Genomic DNA, 27,171 nt, shown 5'->3' on the forward strand with positions numbered 1-27,171 from the left:
TTGCACACGTCTCATAAAGATCCAGGGATATATGTCTCACAAAATTGTCATCACAATCCAGGATGTGTAAGTAGAGGAGATAAATGATAAGTAGACATTACTCATTTGGAATTGAGAAGCTATACCTCTGTCCCACATGCAGAATTTGTAAGTAAAACCCAAGTGTAAACTGAGGTATGAAAATCTCAAAGTCAACTCAAATTCAGTCCCCTCTCCCCATTCCATGGCCAGTGGCAGTCCCAAGTCTTCCCCCAGGATTTCATGAAATCTTCGATTCCTCCTGGTTCCCTTTAGCTCTTATACCTGCACCCTCTGGTGCTCTCTTTCCCCTCATATCCACTCATACTCCCCAACTGACACTTTTCTCTGGTTTTCACCAAAAAGGACTCACTCCCACAAAGCTTCCGGTGGGTTTGGTAGCTTTCCTAGAGAGTTCAAAGGGAGCAGGGTGGGGGGACGGGGGGGATGGTACACTACACGCTTTTGGTCATCTTACCAGCTTTATCTCTCCTCTCTTTCCCTCCTTCACCTCGAAGGCCATACTCAGTCTTTACTGTGGTCATAGCAAGGTCGGGCTCTCACAGAAAGCGTGGCCTCTCCAGACTGTCAGTACCTCCACTTAACACAACATAGAACATGTTTACCTTGTACTTTCTTTGAGTCACAGTGAACTCTCCAATACCCACGGTTCACCGGGATTTTGTGCTCATGGGTATTACCATCATCACATGCAAATAGGGCCCAAGGGAGCACAGACACACATATTACACAAATATGTGTTCTCTTGTCTTCCTGGACCTTACTGACAAAGCACAAGTTCAAAGACATTAAGTGATTAAGAGTTTCAAGACAGCTTTAGCAGCATACCAACTAAGTATGTGAACCCCTTCTGAGTGAGGTGTCCTCTGTGATTTCACAAATTGCAGGCCCATGAAGCAGACTCTGGAAGGGGATCTTCCCGTCTGAGCCAAGCCCCTTGAATTTCTGCAGCCCTGGCTGAGATCTAACAGAACCCTATGGGACATCAAACTGGAAATACTCAACCACGCCCCTCCCAAGTGTCTGACCCACAGGGACTCTGAGAGATAATAAATATTTATTATGGAGGAACAAATAACTGATATATAAGTCTCAGTAAGATGCAAACTCATAGATTCTAATTTGGGGTCAGGCCCTAGCCCTGAAGTATGCAATTTTAACCATAATCCCAACCATCGGGAAAGAGCACATCAAAACCACAATGAGATACCACTTCACACCTACTTGGCTGGCAGTATTGAAAAAGACGCTAATAACAAGTGTTGGCAAGAATGTGGAGGAATCAGAATCTTCACAGACTGCTGGTGGGAAGGTAAAATGGTGCAGCCACTTTGGAAACACTCTGGAAGTCCATCAAAGGGTTACATGTAGAGTTATGCAAGAGGAGCCAGCAAGTCCCTTCCTAGATATGTACCCAAGAGAATTGAAAGTAATGTCCACAAAAAATCTTGTACATAAATGTTCACAGCAGCATTACTATTCATAAAAGGCCCCAAGTGAAAACAACCCAAATGTCTATCAACTGATGAATGGATAAAAGATTCGATAGATCTAAACAATGGAATATTATTTGGCAATTAGAAGAAATGCAGGGGCGCCTGGCTGGCTCAGTCGGTAGACTCTTGATCAGAGTTGTGAGTTCGAGCCCCATCCTCAGCATAGAGTTTACTTGAAAAAAAAAAAAAGAAAGAAAGAAATGCATTACTGATATATGCAGCAACATAGATCAACCTTGAAAACAATGCACTAAGTGAAAGAACTTGGTGAACAAAAGACCACATATTTTATGACTCCGGTTATATAAAATGTCCCAAATAAGCAAAATCATACAGACAGAAAGTAGATTAGTAGTAGTTGTTGCTTGGAGTTGAGGAGATTGGAGAGTGATCCTAGTGGGTAGGGGTTTTCTATTAGGAATGATGAAAATGTTGCAGAATTGATTGTATGCTGGTGTGTAACTCTGAAGATGATAAGAATTACTGAGTTGTGCTCCTTAAAGAGCTAAAACGAGGGGCTCCTGGGTGGCTCAGTCCTTAAGTGTCGCCTTCAGCTCAGGTCATGATCCCAGGATCCTGGGATCAAGCCCCACCTTGGCCTCCCTGCTCAGCGGGGAGTCTGCTTCTCCCTCTCCCACTCCCCCTGCATGTGTTCCCTCTCTTGCTGTCTCTCTGTCATAATAAATAGATAAAATCTTAAAAAAAAAAAAAAGAGCTAAAACGCATGGTATGGGGATTACATTTCAATAAATCAGTTATCTAAGATAATAATCCCCAGATAATTCTAATGTCATCAGTCCAATTTTTACCCTTGAGAAGTGCCACTTTTAAAGGTGATATTCATTTAAAACAAAAAAGCTTACCTGTAAGGGTAATTTTCTCATGTTTACCGCTCACACCTTTCTGAAACATGAAACAAGTGAGGAAAAACTTGGGATATGACAGATCTTTACCTTCGGTCTGAAATGGCTTTTAAAACATCCGGCTTTCTTGGTGGAGAAGAAAAATAAGGATAGTAGCAGTAAGGATTGAAATGAACTCTTGAGAAGAGAACAAGGGTGTCAGAAACAGAAAAGCATCAATAGCTCCTCTTCAGAGGCTGTAAAGAGGAACTTTAATTTCTCCATGAAGTGGCTTTTTTACTTGTTCTTAAGAGGCCCTGGCCAGGCCTGGCCTCCGAGAGTGTCATTCATCTTGCTTTCTCTCTGAGGTTAGCTCGAGTCTCTTCTTGTAGCTGGGACAGGATGACAAAAACCAGAATGCACCTTGTAATTTCCGTGAAAGCAGTTTTTATTCTGATTTCGTGTCTTTGATGCCTAGCATTGTGCCTTTTCTCTGCAGAGCTTGCAGACACAGTAATTATTTAATTGCGCCTGCTCTATTTGTCACAGGCAGGGTTTGAGCCCTGTGGGAGCTGAACTTGAACCCGCACAGAGAGAAAAGCAAGAGGCTCTCTGCTCCCAAGATCTTCCCTCTTGATGGGTGCATAATCCTCGCTTTCTCTTACAAAATGGGGAAGATCAAGCCATTGCTCCATTTCTACTCTCTCTTCCTTAACCATAAGAGCTGAACTGTTAAAAAAAAAAAAAAAAAGTACCATCTTTTAAAAAACATCTGACTTCTAAAAAAGATTTTTGACTTCTATACAATGTATAGAAACACTTGAATATATGTCTGTGTGTGCATATATATATATTTCTCCTATAACTCATAAATTTAGAATGGGATAATTTGTTGGAACTTCAAAGATTCCTTTTTAAGCATCTAAGGTGACCCTGAGCACCAACTAGGGAGGGACCGGGCAATATTTATGTTAGCACTAAGCCAGACTGTGGCATATTGCCTGGAACATGGCTTATGCTCAATAAGTGCTGGAGTTTACAGAATTACCTTGGGAGTTCCCTATTTCTCCTTTGGCACCTCTCTCTTTGCTCCCATCCGTCCCAAATCACTCTTCTCCAAATGACTTTGAGGATTGCTTTGTGTGGCCTTGTCTATCACCTAACCCCTCCACGTCCAGATGCTTTAGAACATTTCACTGAGCACTGTGCCGTGAGTTGCAAGGTAGCCAGATCATTTTTTAGGAATGGATAGAATTTACTGATTTTTCAAACTGCCCTGCTGGACGAGGGGACAGATCCATCATCCCCAGGGAGTTCTGTTAGGTCACTTCCATTGAGCTGCCGTGCCATTAATTTGGGGAAAATTCTTGGATCCTTCCCTATTCTGCTTCAGGAAGCTGCCTCCGGGGCCTGTGTAAGAGTCTAGCGGACAGAGAAGGGGAGTAACAGCAAAACCACAGAAAGTAAAGAGCCCCAGGAATCAGCACGAACATCCCAAGAACATGCCATGTTAATTGGTTGGATCTGCTGATGGAGCCAAGAGCAATGCAGGGGGCTGTGGGATTCCATGGAGCCCAACCTTACAGACTCCCCATCAATCCATGAACATCAGGGGCCTATAAGCCTGCAGGAGAAACTTTCTACTTAAAGAACTTTTGTTCCCCATGGGGAGGAGTTCCACAAATGGGTTTGTTCTAGTTGAGAAATACACAACATGCAATGAAGAGCCGAGCACGCTGTGGTTGGGGGCTGAGACTGGATCTGTCAGCTGCCACCTCTTCTCTCTGCCTCGGTTTATAAATGTGACCCTCATGAGTCCTATTCAGTTGGGAGAGGCCTGGGGAGTGGCTGATTTCCTGGGCGGCCCTTAAATCTCCAGCAATGGAAAAAAAGCCCCACCACTTCCTTAGAAGGATAATCACGTGGATGGCATTGGAATTTTAAAGCCTTTTCCTCTCTCTCTCTCTCTCTCTCTTAATTCAGGAAAACACACTGTAGTTTTGCCACTGAATTCTAGAGGTATTTACCTATTTGAATGAACAGGAAGAAATCAGCAGAGTTCATAATAGACAAGATCACTTTGGTTTTAAGAGCACATCAAAGCAAGCGAAAACAGCAAAAAAGCATGTTTTCATCACCATAAGAGGACAGGTTCTGAGAGGCAAAAGATAGTCTAGTCTTTGCACGATTTCCACATCATGCTTTGCACTGCATGAGACTGGCTTCAGTGTGTCCTTGTTTCTCGTCTCAGGAGCCCTTCATCTCTGGTCTTTCACGGAGACACTGGAAGAATTTACCTGATCCTGACTGAGGGAGCAAATAGAGCTGGGTCATTTAAGACAACAAGCTGAGCCCTGAGGGACCAAACTGCTTGACCAACCAAGTCTTTAACCTGATGATGATGATGATAATACTCTACTATTAGCTTCACTTTTCCAGTTCAGCTCTACTAAGTTCCATTTCATCCATTCACTGGAGCACATTGTAAAGAACTGGGCTTTGAGGTCAGTATTTTGGGTTTACATCCCCATTGGGCCTCTTCCGAGCTGTGGGGCCACTGACCACTTACCTAACTTTTCCAAGATTCAAATGGCCTCACCTAGAAAAAAGCTATACAAATATTGTGGTGATGACTCCAGTAAAATAAACTAGAAGCTGGTACTATGGACTGAATTGTGTCCCCCTAAAAGCCATAGGTTGATGTCACAACCCCCGTGACCTCTGAATGTAATCATGTTGGGAGATAAGGTCTTTAAAGGGATGACTAAGTTAACCGAGGCCCCTTAGGGCAGGGCTTCAATCCAATCTGACGGAGCATCCTTATAAGAAGAGGAAGAGAGGGGCGCCTGGGTGGCTCAGTCGGTTAAGCAACTGCCTTCAGCTCAGGTCATGATCCCAGGGTCCTGGGATCGAGTCCCGCATCGGGCTCCCTGCTCGGCGGGAAGCCTGCTTCTCCCTCTGCCCCTCACCCTGCTTGTGTTCCCTCTCTCGCTGTGTCTGTCAAATAAATAAATAAAATCTTAAAAAAAAAAATTAAAAAAAAAAAAAAAAAGAAGAGGAAGAGACACCAAGGATGTGCGCATACACGAAAGCTCTCCGTAAGTCAGGGAGAGAGGCCTCAGGAGAAATCAAACTGTGAGAAGATAAATCTCTGTTGTTTAAGCCACCCAGCCTGGGCTAGTTTATGACGGCCGCCCTAGAAAATTAATACAACTTGCTACAGCAACGTACCACAATCCCTTTTAAATAAATAATAGCAATTATTACCATTCACCAAACATTCATCGAACACCATGGTTGGGTAAGGGGGAAGGAATGATAAACACAGCCGCAGACTCTTTCTAAAGAAGCTCCTGGTCTGTAGGGAGACAAATATATTAGCAATTAATACATTATAGTGTGATTAATACAGTAATGAAAGAATATTCTTTACTTGTTCTACAATTTTCCTCCTTTTCTACACAAATCTACTGTTATCCTTAATTTTATCAGAACATCCTACTGGTCTTAATTATTCTTTTCTTGTCTATTCTTTTCCTGTTCCACTCTACCTGGGCCCAGTACTCATTTCTTTACCTTCATTATTCAGATCTTGTTGTTGTTGTTTTTGTTACTGTTGTTGTCATCATCATAATTTTTAGATTCATCACTGTCATCTGGCCAGATAATTCTAATTGTTCTGAATAGCATCTGAGCCCATCTATGGATATGGCTAAGCAATGGCTTTCTTGGCCCCTCAGTTGCATCAGGTTTCCATGACAACACAAGTTTCCATCAACAGTTTTAACTTCTGTAGCTCTGAATGCCAAGGTGTGTTTCACCGCACTTTCTCCATTACTCTACTTCAATGCCATATTTTACTGTGGGTTGCTCTGTAATTTTCTCTGTGTGGTTCCAAACGAAAGGTGTTTTGAATATGCAGGTGACATTCTTTTTAAACATTAAATTAATTTTACCTGGTATGGGTCATTTCCATTCTTGACAACGACAGACAGGTATGCAGGAATCCGCGGCCCGAAATTACCCGCCTCTTGCCTTTTGCACACTCACAGGGTCACATTCACATCTGAGGATAATTGATGGGTGTGTCACAATGTTCATTAAAATTATGACCCATCTTGTCACTTGGGAAAGGTCCGTCACGTATCTGGGAACAAGCCTCTATTTTCAGCCCCGTATCCCTTGTCTATAAAAGAATTATTGTGGAATGAGAAGCCCAGAATGTCTCTCAGCTCAGAAACATTTTTTCCTCTCCCTCTTTCTAAACTGCAGTATCAATTTTTAATTATTTCTTATTCTGAAAAGCTGGGAATGATCTTAGTTCACCGGCTTCCCCAGCAAGTCCCACATGAATTCTGTAGCATTTTCTTTGGTGTTTTCACATGTACTTTGTCGAACTAGTACCTGAAGGTACCGTGCAAATTAAAAAATCAAAAGGGGAACTATATCAATTTTGGGGGTGAATAGAGGAACACAAGAGCTTAAAAAAGTAGCAAAGGCCTTGAAGCATGTCAAGAAAATGCAAGAGATCCCACTGGATTCCTTTTAGTAGCCACGCAGATTGGGGTGTGAAAAGCTAGACAGTAAAGGGGGCTGAAAAACTAAATCAAGGTTGACAAGAACAGGGGCTTGTCAGTGGGAAGTTCTCTTAGGCATAGCTTCTGCGTTCCATGGCTTTTTGTCTTAATTGAGGAATTATGCCATCTAGCCTATGGTGTCAATCACATGTGACCCTCCCCTCTCTTTTGTCCCCATTCTGAGTGTCTACTGTATTTCTCCATCTTGCCCTCCCTCCCTCTCTCCATCTCTCTCTCTCTCTCTCTCTCTCCCCCACCATGCCGCTCAAGCTCCTCATCCCCCACCATTGTATTCCTCCCATGGCCTCTAGCTTTCCCTGAGTCAGTCTCTGCTTTTCCTATATAATACCATTTGTTACATGAGATAATGCTTAAAGCACTTAAAATAGTACCTGGTACATAGTAAGTGCTCATAAAAGGTTACAGTTATTCATCCCTCCAGCCCAACATTCAAAAACATTTCTTTTATGATATTATCCACGTAATTGTGAATCTTGGGGATTCCCTACTCCAAGCCCAAACTCTTTGGCTGGGTATCTGAGGCTCACTCTTAATTGGCCTCATCATAAATTTTAAAGGTTTGGGGCACCTGCGTGGCTCAGTCAGTTAAGCGTCTGCCTTCAGCTCAGCTCATGATCCCAAGGTCCTGGGACCCAGCCCCACATCATAGCTCCCTGGTCAGTGGGGAGTCTGCTTCTCGCTTTCTCTCTGCCCCTCCCCCCGACTTGTGCTCTCTCTTGTGCGTGCATGTGCGCGCTCTCTCTCTCAAAAAAATAATAAAATCCTTAAAAAAATATAAAGGTTTTCTTTCAGTGCTGTAGCCTCTGACCCCATTAGGCTAACGTGTGGTTTCTGTTTAGGTGTTCATCATCCCTGCCCTGGTGCTATTTATGGAATCCTAGCTAATCTGTATGCGTCATCCTTATTTCTCACACCTGTATAATGCAGTTGGTATTATCAGCCCCATTTTACAGATTAAGAAACTTAAAGTTAGAGGCATTAAGTAATTTATTTAAAATGACATGGCCAAGGGTCACCTGGGTGGCTCAGTCTCTTAAGCATCTGACTCTTGGTGTCAGCTCAGGTCTTGATCTCAGGGTAGTAAGTTCAAGCCCCTCACTGGGCTCCACACTTGGCATGGAGCCTACTTAAAAAAAAAATGACATTACCAGGACATGGCTCAGCCAGCCTTGGACCCAGATCCATGTAACCTCAAAGCCCATGATGGCCCACAGGACTCCATTCTCTTCTCCTCCTCGTTGTCTTCTGCTCATACCTCATACTGAAACACCCTGACTTCAACCTATACCCTCTTTGGACCTCCCCGACTGTTCTGGACTAGTCTCAGAGGCATCAGTCTTTCTCTCTGTTAACGCTCCAAAGCCATAGACTTAAGCTGTCTTCACTTTTTTTTTTTTTTTCCTGTTGGCTGTTTGTTGTCCTTATCACCCCCTCAGTCTCTTTGGTGGAAGCTGGGGTATCTCTTTTAATCATCAGAGCCGTCCGGATTAGCACTTTGGGTGGAGAAGTCTATAAGAGGGACATGGGCCAATCATTAGTACTGGCAGCTCCGGGCTTTCCGCTGTATCTTTTTTCCTGAAGACCTGGCAAGGAGGTTCCTGCTACATTTGGTGGCTCTGTCTGAGGAGAGAAACACTACAGCACTGAACCAAATCTTCTAAGACCTTACCCCTGGGCAGTCTGGCAGGAGTTGCCTGTCCCAGCTCAGTATGCTGCACATGGCCGGCTTCCCCGAATGAGAGAGCAGCACGTGACCAAAGAACCTGGAGGAAAGGGCTAAGGGATGCCAGCTTAGGCTCCTGCCACTGTTACAGGGGATTCCTGTTGAGAGTGAAAGGTCCGATCTAGCGCGCAGAAATATCCACTCTTGTGCAGATCTCGGTTGAGAATGGGACTGAGGCTTTAGAAATAACTATGAGCTGTGAGCTAAAAAGCAGACCACTCGGGCATGGGCTTTGTCTCCCACCTGCCCGAACAGAGCGTCTCTAGAGTCTTACCTCTGTGTAAATGGCACTATATCTAGGTTGTGCCAAAAAACATAGCCTGTACGAGAGGACTTTCTACATGAAGTTGGAAACTGCTGCATCATGAGAACCAGAAAGCAAATGCAAACTTGTGACCTGAAGGTCATGCATGCGACTGAATGTCTTACAAAGATTTCAGCGGCAGATGAGGCTAAAGGGTTGACCTTCGCACCCAAGTGCCACCCAAGTGGGGCTGTCTAGTTTGGGGTTTGTTGAATTTGATCCCTCAGCATCCTACAGCAGGCTGGGAGAGACTTACCGCAAGCTACCAGCAACAAGGCTTGATCTCTGCTTCCATCCTCAGGGGACAGAAGGAAATCCCCCCACTGGCTTTCCAACTAGGGGGTCAGGTGTGTCTTTTAAAAGAAGAGAGGAGGCCAAGAAGAGTAAACATGAAACCCTAGGTCGCGCCCCTTACTGAGTGCCCGTTTTGACTTGTGAAGATTAACTCTACTACCAGTTTAAACAGAATTCACCCAGACAGGAAAAGAGAATTTGGATGGAACCACTTAAATAGTCAAAACATTCAGGAGTTGTTGTATGAATTTTAAGGGGAACTTGAATTGCTTCAGATCCTCCGAGTATTGCTTGGCTTTCTGTTGCTGTTGCCCCCGGCCCTTTGGAAGATAAGGCGAATGCTCTGGGTAAACGGCGTGTGTTCTAGTCTCTGAAAAGTTGGGTTTTATCTTTGTATCGCATACCGCTGTGCATGAGAATAAGGAAATCTATCTTGCTGTTGTAGCTACAAATCAAGGAAAAGGTTTGACTGCGCACCTCATCAAGAAAGATATTTATTATACCTGCTGCTTCTAACCAGTTACCCTGGGTGCGTACCTAATCCTCTTGTAATTCTTTCTGTTCTTAGCTTTTAATTGTTTTCCTTTTGTGGGCTTACACTGGATCCCTCGTGTTCTTGGAATGTTTCTTTGTGTGTTTATTTCTGAAGGATTTGTAAGTAGTGTGTGACGTAAAGTCAGAATACTAATGCTACTTATTCTATTTTTACTCACATAATTTTCGTTTGGGCTGAGCCTTTGTATTTTGCTCATTTTGTTTTTCTCTCAAATTCTCAGCTAAATCTGTTAATCTCTTTTGTGCGTGAATAGATTTCCAGTGGGAGATTTAGTGACCAACTTGAGAAGGACTAAAGCTTTTAATGTTTCAGTACCGTTTCATGGCTGTGAGTAGTCCTAGTGGATTTGCCAAAAATCCTAAGGAATTTCGAAGGTTGTATATTGCTTTTAGGACACTGACTTCAGGTGAAAATATACTTGACATTTTAATTCACTGGCTTCAAACTACACGATGAAGATTTCATTGTGACCCAATGATGATTGTGGATGGATGGTAACATAGTGCATTTGGGTGCTTAAATTGGACTCCTCATGACTTTTTACATCACGAGCATCATCTTTTAATTATTCTCCAAAACTCGTTCTTTCATTATGTATTCTTTACTAAAGAAGCACAGTAGGAAGTGATTTTTATTTTTATCAAAATCCATTCTTTTCTTCAACCAACTTTGCCAAGGGTCATTTTTTCTCCTTCTGTGCTTTTGGTTGCTCTTCACTTTAACTTTGAACACCACCCAACCGAAACGTAAGATTTTCCAGGTTGAGGACCCATAACTCAGGGCTAGTAGTACACATCTCCTAGTCGGGAGACAACTCAGCAAGAGATGAATGGTCCAGCAGAGGGACAATCACCACTGAACAAAGGAAAAGGGGGGACGAAAGAGTCACTATTACCGCAGCATTAGATATATTAAATGAGGCAAACTGTCTTACAAGCATAGATCTTCCCTGGCATTTCTCTTTGATGATTTATGATATGGTTACATTGAGTGTCCTTGTGGCCTCATATGCAGCTGACGTTGCTTTGATTTTCTTTTTTTTTTTCGAGCTTCATTTCATTCCACAGAGCACAATCAAAGAAAGCCAGAGAGGTTCTTGTTCAATGTGCTGTACTCCATTTAAGCTAGGTCCCTTCTGGTTCTAAGAGAAAAGGGAATTTGGATTGGTAAATTTTATCCAGTAGAACAATGATAAACAACATGAGGCTATTCTCCCCTTTACTGGAATACTGCTCCTCGACCCCCAACATCATGGGGTATTTTCTCTTTCACGTGTTTTTTCCCAGAGTTGGACTAGGCATTGAAATAATTTTTGACTTCTTTATGTCTTCGACTGAGCCAGATATTTTCAAATGCATCATTGTATCATTTAAATTCCAATATCCCTAAGAGATAGATTTAACCATTATATCCATTACAGAAACTTGCACACATCACATACTTAGTAACTGGCAAGATCAGAATTTCAGCCAGAGCAGTCCGGATTAAAACTCAAAAGCCATATAATTTCCATTACGTGATGCTGAATTCTTGCTGAGTTTTCTTATATAACACACATCACTACATCTAACATTTATGAGTTTCTTTTTCATTGAGCAAAAGAGAACATTTTGTTTATTGACTCAGTACTAAGCACTCCAATTAGTGTTATATTTAATAGTATAGCTGGATTTTTCCCATGACTTAGGTCGGATTCTTCTAGAAGCAGACCAGAGGTGAGCATTTGAGAAGAAGTAGTTTATTTGGGAGATGATCCCAGAAAACACCAGTAAGGAAGTGGAGAAGTGAGACAGGGAAGGAAATAAAGCCAATAAAACTGTGTTTATGAAGCCAGTTACTACAGTGAACAACTGTAGCTGGTGCTACTTTATAAACCATTTGTGATCAGTCAACAATAAGTCCAGAAGTTAAGGTACAACATTTATAGGCTTTTTTTTAATAAGCTCTTCTAAAAAAAATATTTTATTTATTTATTTTAGAGAGAGAGAGTGGGGGGAGGGGCAAAGGGAGAGGGAAAAAGAGAATCTTAAGCAGATTCTGCATTGATCGAGGAGCCCAATGTGGGGCCCCATCTCATGACACCGAGATCATGACCTGAGCCGAAACCAAGAGCCCTGACCAAGGCCCTAACCAACCAAACCACCCAGGCTCCCCCAATGTTTATAAACTCTTTTTTTAAAATTTTTTTATTTATTTATTTTTATTTATTTTTTTTTTTAAAGATTTTATTTATTTATTTGACAGAGAGAGAGACACAGCGAAAGAAGGAACACAAGCAGGGGGAGTGGGAGAGGGAGAAGCAGGCTTCCTGCGGAGCAGGGAGCCCGATGCGGGGCTCGATCCCAGGACCCCGGGACCATGACCTGAGCCGATGGTAGACGCTTAACGACTGAACCACCCAGGTGCCCCGTTTATAAACTCTTATAGCGAGTTCACATTGCTATGATATACACATAGTTTTTATTGCATTTTATAAAAACATTGGTCAGAAACAAACAAAAGCTGGTACCTCACAACTTATGGGTTGAGAAGCATTGGTATAGAGCAGATGCTGCAGAGTTAGTGCCCCAGGGTGAGTGAGCTGTGATGTTTATGCACCCAGGGAAGCCAGTCTTTTAATGATGCTCCTGGAAGTTTGATGACTCACTTTTCCCAGTCTGCTGTGTGTGTGGGCACAGGAGGCAAAGAAATGTGAGTGTTGGCTTTTGCAGGCTGAAGAGGGCACCAACATCTGCTACTTTTTTTTTTCTTTCTACTGAAAGCAATTAGTAATTATTCTAGAAGTAATCACATGTCTCATGCATGGAAGTGAAATGGATCCGCAAGGTTAATATTTATTAGACCTCCCGGGTCTTGACATTTTCTTACCACTCTCTGGGAAGACTCACACATTATTGATACAGTTATGATATAACATCTTACTCCCTTCCCTACTACACATTTATTTATACCCTATTTCTAGGACTTTTTGGGGACTTTAAGGGCAAGCCCCCAGAGGTTTCTACTCCCAGTATAATGAAGGAAAGTCCTAAGAGAACAGTCCCACAGACTACAGACATGGGCAAAATGCAACAACAACAACAAAGGCTCTGGAAAATGGAAAGAGGTAGGCCGACTTTGGAGAGGAGTTAAAACTTGGAAAAAGGCATGGGTGAATTTTCTGGTTTTACAGACTTAGCCTGTGGGCAGGCTGTGACTTGGTGCCGGGGAGCTAAGGTGAGACTGGTTTTAGTCTGAATATAACAAAGTCTGCCCGCTAAAACAAAATAATTAACATTATTCAGAAAAACATTACCAAATCCAGACACTCCACAATATCACATCCATCGTGTTCAGGATATGACTCAAAATGATTCAACAACAAACTATCAAATCAAGGAAATGTCACCCATAAAAGGTAATTTACAGAAACAAACCACAAGATACTCCAGATGTTGGAAAGTCAGGAAAGACTTTAAGTGAGCTCCTATAATTATGTCCAATGAGGCAAAGGAAAATATTCTCATAATAAGTGAAAAGACAAAAATTCTCAGCATAGAAATAGAAAACATAAAAAGAACCCAATGAAAATACTAGAAATGAAATAATAGAGTATCTGAGATTTTTTTTAAATAATGGACTTAATTGGCAGAATGCAGAACTTGAACACATATAAATAGAAATTAACCAAAGTTCCCATATTTGGTGAAAGACAAAATTCACACATTCAAGAAGTTCGACAACATCTAGTCACATCATAGTACATGGATTTTTTAAAAAGATTTTATTTATTTGAGAGAGAGAGAGAGAATGTACAAGATGGGAGAGGGACAGAGGGAGAAGCAGACTCCCCGCTGAGCAGGGAGCCTGATGTGGGGCCCCATCCCAGGACCCTGAGATCATGACGTGAGCCAAAGGCAACTGCTCAACTGACTGAGCCACCCAGGGGCCCCAGTAAATGGATTTTAAAAACACAAAGAGAAAATCTTGAAAATAGGCAGAGTAAAAATGACACACATGTGGAAGAACAGCAATTCTAATGAGCTCATACTACTCATCAGAAAATATAAGGACCAGAAGACAGTGGAATGACATCTTCAAAGTGCTGAAAGGAAACAAAATAAAACCACACAATACATGACAATCAAGAGTTCAATATCCTACAAAAAGTGATTTTTCAATAAGGAAGGTAAAATAAAAACACTTTCAGATTAAAGAATTCTAAGAAAGTTCATTGCTGACAGAACTTCAATACAAGAAATGCTAATAGAATTTCTTTAGTCTGAAGGGAAATGATATAAGAAGAAAACATTGGTCTTTGGGAAGGGATAAAGAGTATCAGATGGCTATGTCTTGGTAAACAAATATTTTTTTTTATTTAATTTTTAAAAAACAGGACTATTTAAAACAAAACATAATAACGTTATTTGTGTGGTGTTTTTTTAAAAGATTTTATTTATTTATTTGAGAGAGAACACAAAGGGAGCGTGAGAGGGAGAAGCAGACTCCCCATTGAGCAAGGAGCCCGATGCGGAACTCATCCCAGGACCCTGAGATCACGACCTGAGCCGAAGGCAGACGCTTCACCAACTGAGCCACTCAGGCGCCCCATTGTTTGTGGTTTTAAAATGTATTTAAGTATTATTTGTATAAGCACTGTGGCACGAAGTTTGCCAGAATTAAAAAAAACTATGTGATTTCAAGGTTTCTATGTTTTATGTGAGGTAGTTCAATACTAACTTTCTGTAGACTGTGAAACTTAGGGACATATACTATGCCTGGAAAAACCACCAAAAAAATGTAGAGTTACAATGTCAGTGAGTGAAAATGGATTTTTAAAATAATTCAAGTAATTCCATTTATTAATGCCATCAGGGTCCATCCATGTTGTTTCAATTGGCAGGATTCCCATCCATCTTTATCATGGATTCCTTCTTTCTCGTAACTAGCTATTGGTTTCAAAAGGAAAGCATGTGTTAAAATTTCCTAAAAATGGAGAGCAATATCAAATGCCTTGGAAACCGAAGAATATTTGTTTATTAATAATTTGGGGGAGATCCTTCAGTAAATTCATTTAACTTTGTTTTATTTTAGATGTTTGTCCAGAATCTACGAAGTATACTTATTAAGCATGGTTTTTTGGCAAAGTATCCCCTAGAGCCGAATTGATTCAAACGTGGGACTAAAGGTATTTCTTCTTTGTTACCTACACATTTTTAGTTTTACTTGAGGGGAATAGAGTTGAATAAATAGCTAATATTTTGAGCTGATAAAGTGGTTTGGGGGAAAGCAGAGCTTTCCTGTCTTTACATTCTAGATTTAAAAGGTTCTAAATATAAGCCTTAACAATCCTCTTGGACATCAGCATGAACAAGATAAAGTGAGTGTCTTTATTTAGTAACTAAAGCCCCATCGTTTGGGTTTGAGCAAGTGACTTTTTGATATACTATAGTTTATTTTTGGATTTTAAATTGGATATTAGATGGAAAGTAGAAACTGTGGGTGCGTGGCGCTATATATTTTTTACATGGTGGCATCATCAGGAAGCACTTCTTTAGGATGGGAGATATCCAAATGTGGACCTTGTTATGATCCATCAGTTGTCAAGGGTATGAGAGGAGGTGGTAGGAGTAAGATCTCAGTGACTCTGGAGGCATGTTCAAATTCTCAAGTCAGATGATCGTTAATTCCAAGTTTGTTTGACTCTAATATGGGGGTTTTTCACTGATACGGTATGTGTATTTCCCCACTGCCTTTCATGTTCTCCTACCCAAACACCTCTGCTCTTCAGGTCTGGTGGCCTCCGTCCCAGGGACATTTGATCAGCTGTCCCTTACTCCTCCCTAGTCTTTTCTGTTCCTGCGTTGGCCCTGTGGTAGACCAGCAAATCCAGACATGATTAGCAGAAGCAGCAGGAAGCAAGGGATGTAAGCAGTAAGCAGTAAATAAAAGTGGCCTCTTTTAGCTTTGAAATATATTGACTCGGGAAAGTGATGGCAGAAAGGCTCTAAAGGGAATACCAGGACCTTGGACCCACATGTCAGTAGTCAGTGAAATGGAAGGAATCTGTCTCCTGCATGCTAGCAGTCTGTCTCCTGCAAGGTTTTCTTCCACACTTTGATCTTTCCCCCTTTTTACCAACACTCCTAGTTCTCACACTGCTTCCTGGTGTGAGTTTCATTCACAGACAAAACTTACGCCTACTATGTCCTAGTCCCTTGGAAGCCTTACATCTGGTGTTAGCTACCATGACAAAGAAATCCTAGCAAAGAGTGTGTATAGTTAATGTGTTAGGTCTTCCTCCAGTCAGTCTGCTCACGGGATGGCAGGCTGTTGAAGGATTCATCTGGAAGCTCTCTCGTGAACCTTGATTACATCTGGGAAGCCATTGCCCATCCTGCCTACTTTTAGGTGTCCGTGTGGGGACTTTACAGCTCCTCTTCCCACCTCTGCTTCTTTTGTCCTCTCCAAAGTCTCATGACTACCCAGTACAGCAGCTAGAAGAGCAAGGGGAAGACGCGATGTGCCAACGGTGCCTTCTTCAGGGTGGGATTGAGAGCGGGTGCTGTGGCGGAGGCGACCCGTGAGCCACGTGGGAATCCCGAGTCCTGCAAAGTCTGATGTTACAGCACACTGGTGTGGGTTTGCAAACTTGAGAATTTCCCAGGGGTGAAATCTGAAACGGGCCCCTTAGGAGGACAGGGAGAGACCCCCAAAAAAGAGGCAGACCACTCTGGATTGGTAGGTGACAGTTTTAATAAGCAAGGGCAGTTACATGTGAGGCTTGTCTTGGGCATTCAGATTTTTCAACAGACCCAGTAACCAGCATTCTTCTGGAGAGCAAATCTTGGCAGCTGAATTTCAGGCCGGTAAGTAATGTTGACTTCTCAGCTGTACCAAATGGAAACAACGTACCCTCCAATCCTCATCCGTGGTCCAGCTGAGAGCAGGTGAAGACCTCTGTCATTTCGTCTCTGTGTTCGAGAGGTAGCAAATGCCTCCAGTACAGGGCAGTGGCCCTTAGGGCTTTGCAAGGACTGACTCTCTGGTGTAAACAGGTTGGAACTTTCCCCCCTTCTGTACTGAGCTAAAAATAAAACAACCTGACTTCCTCCAAGCACCGGTGGCCAACTGCCTGCCGTCTATTAGTGGGAAAGACTAGGTAGCAATAATGACTAGTGCTTCCTGTGTTCTCGATCAAAATGGCCTGGATTTAGATTTTCAAGCTGAGTATTGTGCTTCCTTACGGAGAACTCTAAGCTCTCTCCTCTCCTCCCAGCTGTCTTCTGGGTATTTCAAGTGAAGAGAAGTACCAGGAATGGATTTGGGGGGATGGCTGTCACTGTGACTTCAAGATGCATGGAATTTACTAAAGCCCTGTGGTCACGTGGGAGGGGAAAAGACAGGTGCTAAGGAAGCCCAGCAGAACTAGATTTCCCTTCCTCCTATGGGAAGTTAGAAGCCCTCTCCCTTATCGTGGCTGAGGAGGAAGTCCACGACTAACTGGGCTTTTTGGTATGGATTCTGTCTGTACTGGGTCAGTACATTCTTTGTCCGGGTGTTGCTAAGACATCAAAACCTACTGATGGCCTTTAATCTGATGACATTGCTGGCAGAGCCTGCGTGTGACATTCACCCAATTCACGCTTCATTCCGAATCTGGTTTCCATCTGTTGTTCCCCCTTCCCTCGGTTCTCCTCACCTGCTCTCTTCCCATTGGTCTGCTTACCAACCCTCAGGCATGTTGGAGATAGTCCTGCCTCCCAACATTTGCTCACACTACCACTCCCATCCAGACTGCCTCTTTCCTTCTCTTTGTTTCTCTCTCTTTCTCTGTATGTCCTCTGCTTCTCTCTATTCTATTCTTCATTTTTTTGTTGTTTGTTTGTTTGTTTGTTTGTTAGGGTTCAGGTCAATCCTCTCTGTGTCAAGCCTTGCTTTCCCTGGCTCTCCTTAACTTTGTTTCCAGAATGAGGTCCACGTTCTCATAGCTTTGGCATCCTGTGAAGGCATGTTAGTGTTGCAAATTCTCTGGCCCCACCCTAGCTCTACTGAATCAGTCTGCAGTTTAACAAGATCCCTAGATGACTCCTATGAACATTAATTTTGAGAGGCAGTGTTTTAAAGCACCTACCGCCTAGTTCATTTGTCACTTAGCAGCTGTGTTCCCAAATAGATCCTAAGCTCCTAAAGAGAGTGACCCTTGGTTCTCGTGTCCCCAGTGCCAAGCTCACAGTCTGATGGTTGGTGGTCATATAGTCACTCAATAAAGTGCAGCTAGGCACTGAGCTTGACTCCGGGGATATTAATACAATTGGATCACACTCTTTTAAATGTTTTCAGATGCATCTTCCTACCTGAATTCTATTGCCCCCGGGTCTCTACACCAATTAAAGCAGTGGGCTTTGGTGTTTTATAAGAAAGGGGGGATTCCTCTTTGGTTGGAAAATTGAAATATTTTGAGTGCATTGCAAGATGATCAGTTAGATTTTCTAAATTTCTTTACATTCCCATTAGTACATGAGGCCTAGCTAACTTAATCATGGAATCCTATTATAAGCTAAAGGGTAGAGAAAATTCCAGGTACCATGTAAGGCAAAGGAACTCTGCCAGTCCCTTCCAGTCTCAATGGATTATGGGAAGAAAAAATTGGAAGTAGAGAAACAGGTCCTGGAGCAGGAAGTTATTTTAGATAAATCAAGGGGAAATCTAAGAGCAAAGAGGCTTTTGTTTCACTTCCTATTTGTGACTACGGAAGCATGAAAGACCACAAGGTCACTTTGCCCTGCAGAGACCAAATGCGGACCTACCACTCCTGGGCTAAGGAGGCTTCCACTAAGTAAGTGGAGATGTCTGGTATGGAGGAAACAGACCTTGAAGTACATGAGCAGTGGTGACTAAGAGGACATTCAGGGGCAGGACTGAGGTATAAAAAAACAACTAGAGATTTAAGTAGTCAAGAGCTGATGTGTCAGTCCATGGTCATCAAAGACTAAGGGTCCTTTTTACCTTTCTGCTCTACCATCCATTGCTTCCTTCCATATGGTCCAAGATGGTTGCTCCAGCCCTCATCATCACGTCTACATTCCAGCCAGTGGGAAGAAAAATTGAGGAGGGGAATTGTGCAGCCCTAATGATATACTCAAATGAGATAAATGAGCAGGTTTTATAAAAGAACTGCTGACAAGAGTGAGCAGAACTAGGAGGAAAGTAACTAGTTACCTGGGACTATCAACTAGGGGAGTTGTTACCACCAGTAGGCTTGAAGGGACAGGGAGAGGGAAGAGTACAGAGTCACGTATCAGATGTATGAATGTACAGAGAGCTGTAGCTGTCATGAAGGGCCATCATACAGGAGGCTTGGCTTTGGTGAAGGAATACACCATGCCAACTTATAGCCTGGCATAGACAGAGAAGAGTTTTTTTTTTTCAAATGACTTTAAATCAAACTACTTTGAATGTAAATCCCTCATTGGATATATCCTGGGGACAAAAAGAACTGCAAATATGTCATCAATGCATTTGATCCCAAACTTTCTCCCCTTCCATCCTTCAGAGTCTCCTCTTAGTGTCTCCTTGGCCGAGCCCAAATGGAAGTCAGAGATCAAGGGAGCCCATTGATGTATTCTATAAAATTCCATTTTCCAGGGCAGAAAGCATGATGGAGAAGGGTGTAGAATTGATTTGGAGGGGTGAACAGAACATACCCAGTGTATTTCCTCTCATTTCCATAGAACACTGAGTTTTTCATGTCACTGGCTTGAATTAAGTCACATGACACATGGAGAATGTGGTTTTTTTAATCAGGTTGGTTTTAATGACTGCTAAATGTTAGGGTTCTCATTACCAAGGAAGAAGGTCAGAATGGATCTGGGGAAGCAATTAGCAGTCTCTGAAATGTAGATTATTTCCTGCTATGGAACTATCATGGTACATATGTCTACCTGTGGTTTTTAAGGAAATTGACATTTTTTAATAGTGACAAATATTGTTCTGTTGTTAAAACCATGCATGCTTTCCATTGGCTACTAAAGTATCCTTCCTTTGGATCTAACTAGTACCTTTTTTTAGGGGAGGGGAAAAAGAATTTAGAAGCCATTCCCAACTGAATGGGAAATACTCTTTGGTCTACTGGAAAGAGACCTCCCTGCATCTGGCCCCCGGGTCATCAGAACTACTTTTCAATAAGCCAGTGAATTGGATGTCTTTGTGCCCATCCATTATCTTTATTCAGCTGGGGATTGCATATGGTGCAATGTGTATGGAACATAGTATTCCTCCCACATCCCATGAATTCTTTGCCCTCTGTGCTGACCCACACGCATATTTAGTGTTCCCCTTCTTACACCATTGAAATAGTCTGGCTCATGTCTTTTTTCCTCTTCTACTGATACTCTCTATGCATCTTCACGTTTGTGACCCAAAAGCCAGGTTAACTTCCTACTTATAGTAGGAAGAATCAGCAGGAAGCTTATAGGAAGAAAATTCATGCTCTGTGGGTGGAGGTTTTTGTTTCTGAATTTGCCACCTATGAGAAATAGGAACTGGTGTTCCAAAGCCCTCCATTTGGAGTCATTGGTCTTGGGTACGTGACAATCATATGTGCTGTTGTGTTGGAAATTCAGCCAGCAAAATAGTTCTCTAAAGACCTTCCCTGAGGAAGGTTTGATCTAGGGAGATCTTAACAATCATGAGGGATGTATTTAGCCATTTGATAAAATATTTCTCTATGTCCTTTTAAAAGATACCTTTAGTAGATAGGCTTAACAATTAATATCCGGTTAAATTAAAACTGCCACAAACCAGAGCATAAATCTTGTCTTAAAAGGGCTTATGTATGCATGTAGAAAAAAGGAAATGAGAAAGAGATTTGTAATAAGGTAGAATGACATACTTAATATGCAGCCTAAAAGTTGGGTTCACTGACAAAAAGTCAGCTAGGTCTTAAACTTTTTAGACAAATTTGACTTGGTTCACAAGGGATGCAGAAAACTCAGATCACTTATCTTTAGCTTCCCCAGTGTTTAGAGAAGAACAAAGTCAACAGCAAAGGTCTCAATAGTGTACGTGCGATGAAAATTGAGTCACATTTTCACATGACGGTGGGTGTACATGTGTGAAACTACCTCCAAGTCAGAAACAATAAACCTGCAAAGGTGAAAATAAATTGTTTGTCCTTTCTTATTTTCTCCCCGAGACTCTATAATAAGCCATTATTTTCCTTTAGCCCATCTTCCCAGCTTTTGTTCCTCATTATTTTCATGAATTAATAAAGGAATGTATCAGCAGCATCTAAACTAATTTGATCTTATGGTTGCACAGAAGATAAATAACCAACCGACCCAAGAGCGATTTGAAGGCCATCTCGCCCCCTTTCTGTGTTCCCCAGTGAATCATTTGACAAGATGCCACCAAAGCAGCCAGTTTAAGAGAATAGGATTAATGTGGACACAAAAGCAAGAAGCTCTGTGAGGACTATTAGCCAAAGTGTGTCTGCCTTCCACAGAGCGAACGCCTCCATTTCTAACAGTTCTGAATCATATGTGACATGCCGATATATGAGGTTTAGAAATGAAAAAGGTGAATTTGAGTGGCCTCCTTCTAATACCACGCTCACACAATCAATTATATGAAGCTTATTTCAACAATACTCCCGTTTTTGCCAAGAATAGAAAAGGACTAGAAATAGAAAAGGGGGTAGGGCCTGATGGAACTGCAAATGATAAAATGTCCTGAAAATAAGGCAATAGACTCTCCAAGGCCATCAGGAGAGAATAGGGAAGATGGGGAAGGGGTATTTCTAATCTACTTGATCTACTTGACCAGTAAAAAAAAAAAAAAAAAAATCTTAGAAACAAAGAAAATTATAAAATGACACCAGTTAACAAATTAAAGATCAGTGTCCTGACGACTGTGTAGGACGTGTTAAATTTCTAAGAAAGTACCTGGCAGTGTCAGATGTGGCTGGGCTGGGGAGGTGGTTGTCTGGTTGTCTGGTTATTGCCAATAGACCATACCTGGTAGCATTTAAATGTGGTGATTTAAACACACTCTCTGTTTTATTTATTTTATTTTATTCAACTTGAGTGCCAGAAACTCCAGGGATGCTGAGTCACCCAAACTAAGCTGGTAGAGGCTGTTATTAGAAACATAATGACAATTTAAGAATTTACAAGGAATAGCATAACTCTCACAAGGGGGCAGATTATTCATTTTAACCTGGAGGGCCCATATTCTTCCTAGTGAAAAACCACACGAAGAGGCAAATAAAATTCAAAAGGTTGTTTTCATCAACATGGGAAGTTCACTATGGTAGACAGAAGTTTAATGTCATTAGAAATTGGGAACCATCCATACTCATAACAAGGATTAACTGCAAAACTGGGTGTCTTCTTGCCAAGACACTGAGCTTTTTTGGACATTACTTTTCTGACTCTCTTTTTTTTTTTTCTTTTCTGACTCTTTTTTATAATTGTTGATGACTTCCTTCCCTGTCTTTCTATTTGATGGATTCTTTCTTTAGATATCACAATAAGGTCAGTTAGGTATTATTATTGTTGTTGTCATTATTGTTAGTTTGTTCTTCAGACTATTTTCTTTTCTTGGAAGTATCCTAAAGCACCTCACTGCTCAAAGTGTGGTTTAGGGACCAGCAACATTGGTGGTACTTGGAGGCTTGCTGGAAACGCAGATTCTTGGGCCCTACCCAGACCTACTGAATCAGATTGTGCATTTTAATAAGCTCTTCAGGGACTTGGGTGCACATTAAAGCTTAGGATGCACTTCCCTCCCTACCTCTCCATCCATCTCTCTTTCTACCTTTGCCTTTATAGTTGGGTTTAATTCAATATTGAAGTTCATCTCAGATATGATCTCTTCTCTACCCTGGCCCACTATGTTTTGAATTTATATCTTAGGTCTCAAAAGAATATCATCATTTCCAATTTCGGAGGCTTTTTCAACTGTTGCATCCGGAGAAACAAGCTCTCTGGAAACTGGGCTTGAAATTGTATCCCACGGTCCCGAGAGTGTACAGAAGACAAGCAGACACTTGAGACATCTCTGAGATACAGCTCCATAACTGAATGAATAAATCTAAACTCCAACTACCTTCAGATTAGTCAGGATTCTACAAATTGGAAGTTACAGAAAAGCACCTAAAAAGGTTTAGACAAGCAGGAGAATTGTGGGCTCTCATAATGGTGAGGGTTGGAGTTTATGTCATTGACGATACAGAGACCCAGGACTCATGTCACCAGACTCTTGCTCATCACCCCTCACACCCGCTCTACTATCTCCCTCTGACGATGGTTGTCAGCACTTAGAAATTCAGCCCCTGACTGGCTTGCAGTCTGATTTGCTTGATAACACAAGACAAGTTCTGTTCCTGTTACTTGAAAGACTGGGGTTCTAATATATGTCTGATCAAAATTAACCTACTAATTCCATTACTGCTAGAGCCAACTGTGGAAAGGTGAAGAAGCCAATTGTTAAGGAGATCATTAAGGAAAAGACACAGAGGAAAGAAGTAGGACTGATGGATCTGGACTCCATCCTTGTCCTTTATTCACCTCCAAGGACTGGAGGACCCACCCAGCACTGTGCACATGATTAGTGGTGACCCAGATAGACTGTCTCTTTTTCAATTAAATGTTATCATCTTTATGCTACTTCAGTTAATAATCCATTCATTATTTAGATTTCTTTTTCCAGCAGGAGTCAAATGCATAAAGCTAATCTGGCCCCTCTAAATTATTTACAATATATTTAAGATTGAAAGCAAATGGTTTTCCATAACTTTATTCTAATCATCATATCATCATGGAGCTTGCTGTATTGATGTTTGTGTGTAAGTCCCATGATACAATTTTTACATATGTATGAAAACAAGAACAAACCACTTTGAGGGAGAAGCTTGTCAAAGTTTAATCTTGTTTCCTATTTGGAGTGATGTCTCATTCAGGGACCATGAACTTGACAGTGCTATTTCTTTATATGGAAAGCTTCAGAAGGAATCACATAATAAAAGCCCAAACTTTATGAATAAAATTAAACTCAATCATCCTTGGAAGGCATTATTCAAACTGATTACTAATCAGAGCAAGTATGGAAAATGGATCCCCTGGTGGATAATGTTAATTTTTTTCTTTCTTTTCTCATCCCAGTCAAATACAGCTTGTTCTTAAAAGTATTCGTCTAAGATTAGGACCAAAGTTTAAACTCTGTGGTTGAGGGAAGACATTGATTTGGGAAGCTATAACATTCCTTAATTTGTCAAAGTGATGCTGTGCTCAGCCATCTTTGTGTTTGTCCTATAGTAGGTTACAGATCCTTCCAGTTACAACTCAGAGGGAATGAAAAGTATCAGCTTTCCATCAGGAGGGTGAGCAGTAGTCTTAGACTTCCCTTGACCAAGGCAGATGCTGGGGAAGTTCATCCATTTGAATAGCACTCTTTAAAAATGACTGAACTCTTGGACATTCATGGGGACTGGTTATTCCACCAAAATAATACTGAAGATTACTTCCTGAGCATTTAAAATATGTATGTCAATCAGAATATAGGAAGCAAATAGATGGTACACTCCAACTGAGTAATTTAAACAAAATTTAATAATGGGATGTTGGTTCACAACCTCCATGGTAGCTTCCCAAATATAATTTGAAACTGGCTCCAATATGCAGAGGGTGGGAAAGACTGAAGAAAGAGGAAGGGTGTTCCAGACTGGTAAATGGCAGGTTTAAAAAAATAAGAGAACTTACATATGAGCCTTGTCTTGGGTGGCCATAAGATGAGTAGATCTCCACGTCTGCCCACCAAATCTTCAGACTCAGTATAGCAGCCTTAACTAGGTTAAGTCAAGTATACCATGCAGATGGTCTCAATATCATACTACTATCTCAAGGCTATGTCCTTGCAGAAACTTCTGGAAGTGGGGAAGCCAAGTGGAACCCACATTCCAAAGACAGAACAAGGGATGAGGAGCCTCCAATTGCCCAGATCCAACTCTTGGGTCAGCTGGCTGGCATGTCTTCTTGATGACTTCCTCCAAAATGGGAGTATTTACATAGCTGGGAGTAAATGTCAGGGAAATGGAGAGAGCACAATACCTTGAAGCTGGTAACAGTGGACCTTTACCACTGCTAGATGTGAAAAGATGGGGACCCAATGATGGGAAGAAAGGGAGAGCTAAGTATGGCTAGGACTAGGGTGGGGCAAGTGAGAAGCTTAGGGTGCAAAATTTAGGGAGATATGCTCAGAGTCCCTTTTCTGGCTCTTACTCCCTGCCCCGCCTCCACCCCATTGGATCACCATTGCCCCTGGAGCTGTTCATTTTTTTCTGTAACCTCCAATCTATAGACTCTAATCTGTAACCTCCAATCTGTAGATTCCAACCTGTAACCTCCAATCTGTAGACTCTGATCTGTAACCTCCAATCTGTAGACTCCAAAAGCAAGAGACCTTAGTTGGAATTTAGGTTTATTCAATTATAGAGCTATCGTGGGTACACCTCTGGTATGTCTGCTTGTCCCAGGTAACCACTGGCTCAGTCCTCAGAGAGCATATTTCCCTGTAATTCTGGTTGTTTTACATCTTTTAGATACAGACTTAAAGCAGAAGATGGGAAGATTGACAGAAGAAGCTTGTCGTTTGTCATAGGATGCCACCATTATAAGCTGATTCTGTACTTTCTTTCAAGAACTGCTTTTGAAAACAGAGGTAGGCTAAAGGGACATTATCATAGTCAGGACTATACACTTTCCACGCCAAGCCCTAGATGGAGAAACACTCAGGCAACATTATTCCCCAGCATTTTAACTATTTTGCTTTCCCTTGACTCTCCCATCCCCATGCCAACAAATGCAGAAGACCTGTATCACTTTGGAGATGGAATTAAATACACTAGTATTTCATGCATTTAGAGATGCATGCTTAGTGCAAGATCTTGCTTAGTGTCAAAGATCAAAACCTTTGCTTTCAAGCTTGGAAGCAAAAGAAGCATGGGTTACTGTTTAACCACAATCTGTGCCTCTTCCCAACAATATATGTACTCATCACTCATTTCTGGATGTCCCCAGTCTTACCCTGAACCCCTAGTTAGTCAAGAGGATGATGGTTTGATCTGCTCAATCTATGTACTTCCCCTTAGGAAGGTCCTGCCTGGCCAGACTGATCCTGAAACTATCGTATTGGAGAATCTAGAGGAAAAGGAGTAAAGAAGAGAATGGAAAGAGGCACATAAAAAGAAGATGTGGAGGGATTTGGGAAGAATCCCAAGTGGAAGAAAGCAACTGTGGCAAGTGAGGACTGTTCAGAGCAGGAAAAAAAATGGGAGCTTTAAATAAGTATTGCTGGAAATTGTGTCTTTTTTTTTTTGGTGTTAAGAGAAACATACAAAAGGACATGAGTTATTTCTAAATTACTTTTGATTACATGGACAGTGCTCTTTTGACTGCAACTTTACTGTGACACTGAACCACATGAATCACATCACATAAGCATTCCTATCTCTTCTTGAAAAGATATCTCTGTCTCTCTCTCCTTCTCACACTTTCCTCCTTCTGACTTCTCCCCATCTTCCTACCCAATTCATCAAGGTTTTTTTTTTTTTTTTAATGTAGTTTTTATGGATTTATAAGACTGTAGGTGCTGGGATATTATTCTACCCACAAATTTAGACAATGGTGATGAAACAAAGGCATTGTCTCAGATACCTGGTCCTAAATTTTTGGCTTTTGAATATTATCTTCTCTCTACTGTGTGCTGTGTATCACAGTCGTAATGAATTTTGCTAAGTTTTTTTTTCTGATTCTACCCCATTCTCTCCTCTATGAACCCACATACTCCAAGGGCCTTATCTCATCCTGAACTTGTTTCTAGCCTAAGCCCCGGACTGGACAGCATCAGCAGTCCTCCTCCTTTAGATGGCATGCTTCCATTACAGTTTGTCTTCATTTCCTAGGGCTGCCTTAAAAATCACCATAAAACAGATGGCTTAAAACAACAGAGATTTATTCTTTCATGGTTCTGGAGGCTAGCAGTCCAATCAAGGACTCAGCAGGGCCATGCTGACTTTGAGGGAGACTTTGGGGAAGAATCCTTCCTACTGCTTCCCAGCTTCTAGTCAGTGCCAGCGATACTTGGTCTTCCTTGTCACTCCAATGTCCGCCTCCATCTTCACATGGCCTTCTTCCCTCTGTGTGCATCTTCTCTTTGTCTCTCTGTATCTGCCCTTAACTTTTTTTTTTTTAAAGATTTCATTTATTTATTTGAGAGAGAGAGAGAGAGTGCTAGCTGGGGGAGGTGCAGAGGGAGAGGGACAAGCAGACTCCATGCTGA

The 27,171-nt window shown here is 41.7% G+C and overlaps 1 long non-coding RNA gene across 1 annotated transcript in view; it reads left to right on the top strand.

The window, feature by feature from the left end:
- Positions 1-25,532, top strand: part of LOC123849568 (uncharacterized) — a 38,212-nt gene extending 12,680 nt beyond the window's left edge. Inside the window, exons 3-4 of the long non-coding RNA XR_006792107.2 lie at positions 14,926-15,019; positions 25,433-25,532. This is a non-coding gene — a long non-coding RNA (uncharacterized LOC123849568). The remainder of the gene's footprint in view (positions 1-14,925; positions 15,020-25,432) is intronic.
- The last annotated feature ends 1,639 nt before the right edge of the window (positions 25,533-27,171 follow it).

The sequence above is a fragment of the Mirounga angustirostris genome, unplaced genomic scaffold (genome assembly GCF_029215605.1).
Source record: "Mirounga angustirostris isolate CCGP_5_RB_7025 unplaced genomic scaffold, mMirAng1.0.hap1 SCAF_15, whole genome shotgun sequence".
In the NCBI taxonomy this organism is placed as follows: domain Eukaryota; kingdom Metazoa; phylum Chordata; class Mammalia; order Carnivora; family Phocidae; genus Mirounga; species Mirounga angustirostris.